This window comes from Hydra viridissima, unplaced genomic scaffold (assembly GCF_058129835.1).
Source record: "Hydra viridissima isolate aposymbiotic clone 2 unplaced genomic scaffold, HvirCarnegie_v1 scaffold_12, whole genome shotgun sequence".
Lineage (NCBI taxonomy): Eukaryota > Metazoa > Cnidaria > Hydrozoa > Anthoathecata > Hydridae > Hydra > Hydra viridissima.
Genome location: NW_028324311.1, coordinates 9317664 through 9324042, shown reverse-complemented (window position 1 = coordinate 9324042; position 6379 = coordinate 9317664). Strand labels below are relative to the sequence as shown.

The window sequence follows — 6379 nt, the reverse complement described above, 5'->3', positions numbered from 1 at the left end:
CTTAAGATAAATATTATTTACATGCTAAGCTTTTTTTTTTTTTTTTTTTTAAAAAAAAAAATGACCACATGATGCATCATATAATGCACATCATCTGATACCTCATTCACTCATTATAATTATAAAAACTTTTCATTAAAAAATTATCAATAAATCAAAATATAAAATTAAACTATTAAATTATAGCATATTATTATTAAAATAATATATTATTATTTAAGAATGTTAAGCAATAACAATAAAATAGATTTTTTTATGGTAGTAATAATTATGATGAAAAATAACCAAACTTAAAAAAAAAAAATTTAAAAAAAAAAGCAAGCTCAATTTAAAAATGTTAGCAGAATAACTTTAAAATGTCCATTAGCAAGAACTATCTGTTGGAACTTTTAATCCACCACAATCCAAACAAAAAAACAAAACAACAACACCAACAACAACAACTATATTTAAAGATAATTAATAATTACAACATTGAATAACAAAAAATCATTCTAAAACACAAAAACAAAAAATAACAACAACACTAATCCAAAAAATTTAAGAAGTTTAACAAAAGCAACAAACAATAAAAGTAATAATCAATTATAAAAATGATAAGTGTCAAGAGGAATTTAATAACATAACCACATTAACTTAAAAGTATAGCAAAGAAATAAAACAAGAACAATAATTAAAAATATTACAAAGTAAAATAAGAACCTTAACTAACACCAATAGCAACTAAAGCTCTGTAACAACAAAAAAAAGCATAGTAACTGTATATGTGAAAAAAAACAAAAAAAAAAAAAAACAAAAAAAAAAAAAAACAAAAAAAGAAATTTTAAAAGCTGAAACAGATGAAAAAAGTACAGAAGAACAAGTAAAAATAACAAAAAAAAAAAATGTTTAAAGCTTGATAAAACTATTAACAACTATAAGTAATAAATACTAAAAATAAAAAAACTTTAAGATATAACAATAATGACGATATTAAAAAAATGTCAGAATGTTGAGGATCTTGCGTCCATAGAATAAAAATAAATGTATCCTTCTGCCCTTATATCTCTTGATGATGAAAAATATGCAAAATGAGCATATAACTATGTTAGATGTATAAATTTTATCTCCAATTATTTTTTTGTCCCATAACTAAAATATATTGCAATATTACTTGTTTTTTATTGTCCATTTTCAAGGAACTTAAAAGTCAAGTACCTTATCAAACTTAGACCAGGTGTCAACAGTTATCATTGGATTGACTGTTAAAACAGAAACATTACCCTTAACTCGATTATGAAAAGTTTCAAAGCTAAGATTTTTATAAACTCATCATATAATGTAATTCTAATGCCACTTAAAGATACAATGGTAGTTGTTTGAGTTAGACCAGCAGTTGGAATTTGAGATTAGGGTACTCCCAGCCAAACAGATGAAGCATTTTTTTGATCTACATTTTCCTCCAGGTACTGTAAATGTTTCAAAACTTGGAGGCCAGTGTAACTCACAGATAACAGTATTACTAGTAACAACTAAATTAGAGATTGGAATGGCTTTTATCCATCTTTCACGCTAAACATTATCACTTGGAAATTGATTCACTGATACTTTACTAGCTTTCCTCAATATATATATATATATATATATATATATATATATATATATATATATATATATATATATTGATTGGTTATGTATTATATCAAAATAATACAAAGCTCTTGTGCGTAAAAGAGTGCTCAATATTATAATAATAGAGCAATATATATATATCTGTTATTTAAATGGAGAAAAACAACATTTTAATAGTACTTAAAGTTTCGTGCCTTACGGCAATCGTCAGCTATTAATATTCAAAGCTATCACACCTATAATAAAGTGGAGAATTGTAAAGCAATGCAAACCTTCCAACCCTGAAACCAAGACCTGTAACCTTTGCCTTCACGAGAAGTTTGAAATTTTATCGTATAAAGAAAACAACCATTAATAGCTGACGATTGCCGTAAGGCACGAAACTTTAAGTACTATTAAAATGTTGTTTTTCTCCATTTAAATAACAGATTATATATATATATATATATATATATATATATATATATATATATATATATATATATATATATAAGAATATATATATATATAAGAATATATATATATATATATATATATATATATATATTCATTTTGATAAATATTGTGACAAGCATATGCACAACATTTTTTCGGCACGATATAAAAACTTTATCTGAAATTAAAAAATATATATTATTTGCTTTAAATGAATTCTAAAACTCCACGTTTAAATTATGCAAGCTTGTTTTCATTACATCATGTAAGAATAATTCACAGTATATCAAAAACAAAAATTGCATTTTCTCTTTTAAAGACAAGTCTCAAACAAATAAATTCTGCAACCGTAAAAAAATAGGCCTGCACAAAAAATTCCGGTTGCACGACGAGTAGGCCTGTAGTAAGAGGGGTTACGGGGAGCGAGAGGGGTAGAGAGATGGTAAAATTTGTGTAAGATAAAACCCCTCCCCTTTGGTCACGTGAATGTCAAAAATTCCTAGGTTTGTGCGGATCCAGCGTGCATAGAATGAAATTGGTACATTCACGTGGGCCGTTTCTTGGTGTATAATTGGTTAAGGCAAACAATTAGCTTAGAAGTTCGCCTCTGCCACAAATATCCATTCTCCCACAAGAGGTCTGCCTTAATGAGCTACTTATGGGAAATACATACGTCATCAGGCTTTGAAAATAGACATAAAAAGGGCATCTGTGATACAAGTTCCAAAATCTGCAAATACCAGGAGTAAACTGAGAAAGTTTTAGTTTTGATTCTTTGAGTTTTTGTTTGGCTGTTTTACAGAGTTGCTTTAGCTAGCTTAAATGACCGGGGTACAAAATCTGTCTTAGACGTGGTAGTATTTCTTTACAATGTTTATGTTGTTTATGGTTTATCGATTTTCTCACGGTGTTTGTGTTTACTTGATGAAAATGATTCGGTAATGCTGTGTAGCCTATTTAATAAAAGAGAATTTTTAAAAGTAATAATTAAGGATGCCTTCAGCAAGTCTAGAGCTTTCACCATTTTCTTCCTCCCCGGCATTTAGACATAATAGTTTTTTTTAAGTTTTTTTTTTTTTTTTTTTTTTTTGTCATGTTTTCTATGTTTCTATGTTGTCTTTCTGTTCCGTTTTTCAGGCAGGGTTTTTGTTGTTGTTGCTAATGTTAGTTAAGATTTCTAATATATTTTGCAATATTTGTAATTATTGTTGTTGTTTATAATCTATGTTATACTTTAAAGTTAATGTGGTTGTATCATTAAATTCCTTTGATCACATTTCATTTTTGTAATTGATTATTATATTTTATTGTTACACTTTCCTTACACTTTTTAAATTCTTTGTATTAAAGTTGTTATTAGTTGTTTTTATTGTGTTTTAGAATACTTTTATGTTATTCAATGTTGTAATCATTGATTATCTTTAAACAGTTGTTGCTCCTTTTTTGTTTTTCTTAATATACGTTTGAATTTTTCTTACTTACTAAAAGTGCTCTTGTATTTTTGAAGATGCTGTAAAGATTTCCACGATCGAAAAAGTTATTATTTCATTTGGAGCATTAGTTCAGCTAAAGAATACACGACTTCAAAAAAAAAAAGTGTGAATATGAACTGTATTTGAATGCATGACGTTGAGGAGTTTAATACGAATGTGGTTTGAATTAGTAGACACTCCTGTCAAACCTATTATCTACAAATAATGAATAGTTATAATAGTAAATTTCTCTTTCAATAATATATGTATTGTGGGTGTAAACTATTTCTATTTTACATATATATAAATACATGTATATATATATATATATATATATATATATATATATATATATATATATATATATATATATATATATATATATATATATATATATATATATATATATATATATATGATACGAATAAATATGTATTTTACTATTATCACCCAAATATATGACAGTATAGCTACATGTTTTAATCTTATAAAAATCAAAACAAACAGTTCGTATAATATAATCCAATGAAAGTACCATAATTAGCTTGATAGTATTGAAGGGCAGTTAATAAATAAGTTTTTTATTAAATTTCTTTCCCTAAAATTGAGCTGGTCATAGTTAAAAAATATTATCATAAATAAAATCCGTTAACTTAAGAATTGACAGAGAAGCACAAAGGAAGAATAAAATAGACATCCATAAGATATCTTAAAAAACCGAACAACAGTCTCAAGTTTTAAAGGACTAAAGAGAGGGTTTTATCGCCAAAAGAGAGTAAATCATAAAAATCTAACACAATTAACAGTGGACGCATAAATTAAATACGAAAGAAAGAAGTAAAAAAACAAACACAAAATCGAAAAACGAAATTCCATACAAAACGTCGAAATTTGGGCCAAATGTGGCCAAATTCGAGGCTTTCACCGACTCCTCTTGCATCCCTTGGCCCTATTTTGTTGTATCCTGTCAGTCTGAGCACGAAAATGACAAAGACAATCAACAGAGAGGCTGGCAAGTACCGGATTTGGCGACAAAACCCCGTTTTTGGCTCAATTTCCATACAAAACGTCGAAATTTGGGCCAAATGTGGCAATATTCGAGGCTTTCACCAACTCCCATTGGATCCCTTGGCCCTATTTTGTTGTATCCTGTCAGGCTGAGCACGAAAATGACAAAGACAATCAACAGAGAGGCTGGCAAGTACCGGATTTGGCGACAAAACCCCGTTTTTGGCTCAATTTCCATACAAAACGTCGAAATTTGGGCCAAATGTGGCCAAATTCGAGGCTTTCACCGACTCCCATTGGATCCCTTGGCCATATTTTGTTGTATCCTGTCAGGCTGAGCAAAAAAATGGCCAAGGGCATCAAGCAATTCAGTGGTAAGTACCGATTTTTGCGACAAATGCACAGAAATGCTTAGAATTTGCTTGTAATGTCAATTCTGTGATTATTTCGTCAAATTGGAGCCTTTCACCGAGATTTCTTGGAGCCTTTGGACATATTCTGTTGTAACCTATCAGGCTGAGCACGAAAATGACAAAGACAATCAACAGAGAGGCTGGCAAGTACCGGATTTGGCGACAAAACCCCGTTTTTGGCTCAATTTCCATACAAAACGTCGAAATTTGGGCCAAATGTGGCCAAATTCGAGGCTTTCACCGACTCCCATTGGATCCCTTGGCCATATTTTGTTGTATCCTGTCAGGCTGAGCAAAAAAATGGCCAAGGGCATCAAGCAATTCAGTGGTAAGTACCGATTTTTGCGACAAATGCACAGAAATGCTTAGAATTTGCTTGTAATGTCAATTCTGTGATTATTTCGTCAAATTGGAGCCTTTCACCGAGATTTCTTGGAGCCTTTGGACATATTCTGTTGTAACCTATCAGGCTGAGCACGAAAATGACAAAGACAATCAACAGAGAGGCTGGCAAGTACCGGATTTGGCGACAAAACCCCGTTTTTGGCTCAATTTCCATACAAAACGTCGAAATTTGGGCCAAATGTGGCCAAATTCGAGGCTTTCACCGACTCCCATTGGATCCCTTGGCCATATTTTGTTGTATCCTGTCAGGCTGAGCAAAAAAATGGCCAAGGGCATCAAGCAATTCAGTGGTAAGTACCGATTTTTGCGACAAATGCACAGAAATGCTTAGAATTTGCTTGTAATGTCAATTCTGTGATTATTTCGTCAAATTGGAGCCTTTCACCGAGATTTCTTGCATCCCTTGGCCCTATTTTGTTGTATCCTGTCAGGCTGAGCACGAAAATGACAAAGACAATCAACAGAGAGACTGGCAAGTACCGGATTTGGCGACAAAACCCCGTTTTTGGCTCAATTTCCATACAAAACGTCGAAATTTGGGCCAAATGTGGCCAAATTCGAGACTTTCACCGACTCCTCTTGCATCCCTTGGCCCTATTTTGTTGTATCCTGTCAGGCTGAGCACGAAAATGACAAAGACAATCAACAGAGAGGCTGGCAAGTACCGGATTTGGCGACAAAACCCCGTTTTTGGCTCAATTTCCATACAAAACGTCGAAATTTGGGCCAAATGTGGCCAAATTCGAGACTTTCACCGACTCCTCTTGCATCCCTTGGCCCTATTTTGTTGTATCCTGTCAGGCTGAGCACGAAAATGACAAAGACAATCAACAGAGAGGCTGGCAAGTACCGGATTTGGCGACAAAACCCCGTTTTTGGCTCAATTTCCATACAAAACGTCGAAATTTGGGCCAAATGTGGCCAAATTCGAGGCTTTCACCGACTCCCATTGGATCCCTTGGCCATATTTTGTTGTATCCTGTCAGGCTGAGCAAAAAAATGGCCAAGGGCATCAAGCAATTCAGTGGTAAGTAC

The 6379-nt window shown here is 31.7% G+C and overlaps 1 long non-coding RNA gene across 1 annotated transcript; it reads left to right on the top strand.

Annotated features, from left to right (window-relative positions):
* The first annotated feature begins 2589 nt into the window (after window positions 1-2589).
* LOC149881128 (uncharacterized) lies at window positions 2590-3800 on the top strand. The gene is made up of 2 exons (XR_016445718.1): window positions 2590-2900; window positions 3554-3800. It is a non-coding gene; the product is annotated as an uncharacterized LOC149881128 (long non-coding RNA).
* Window positions 3801-6379: the final 2579 nt, after the last annotated feature.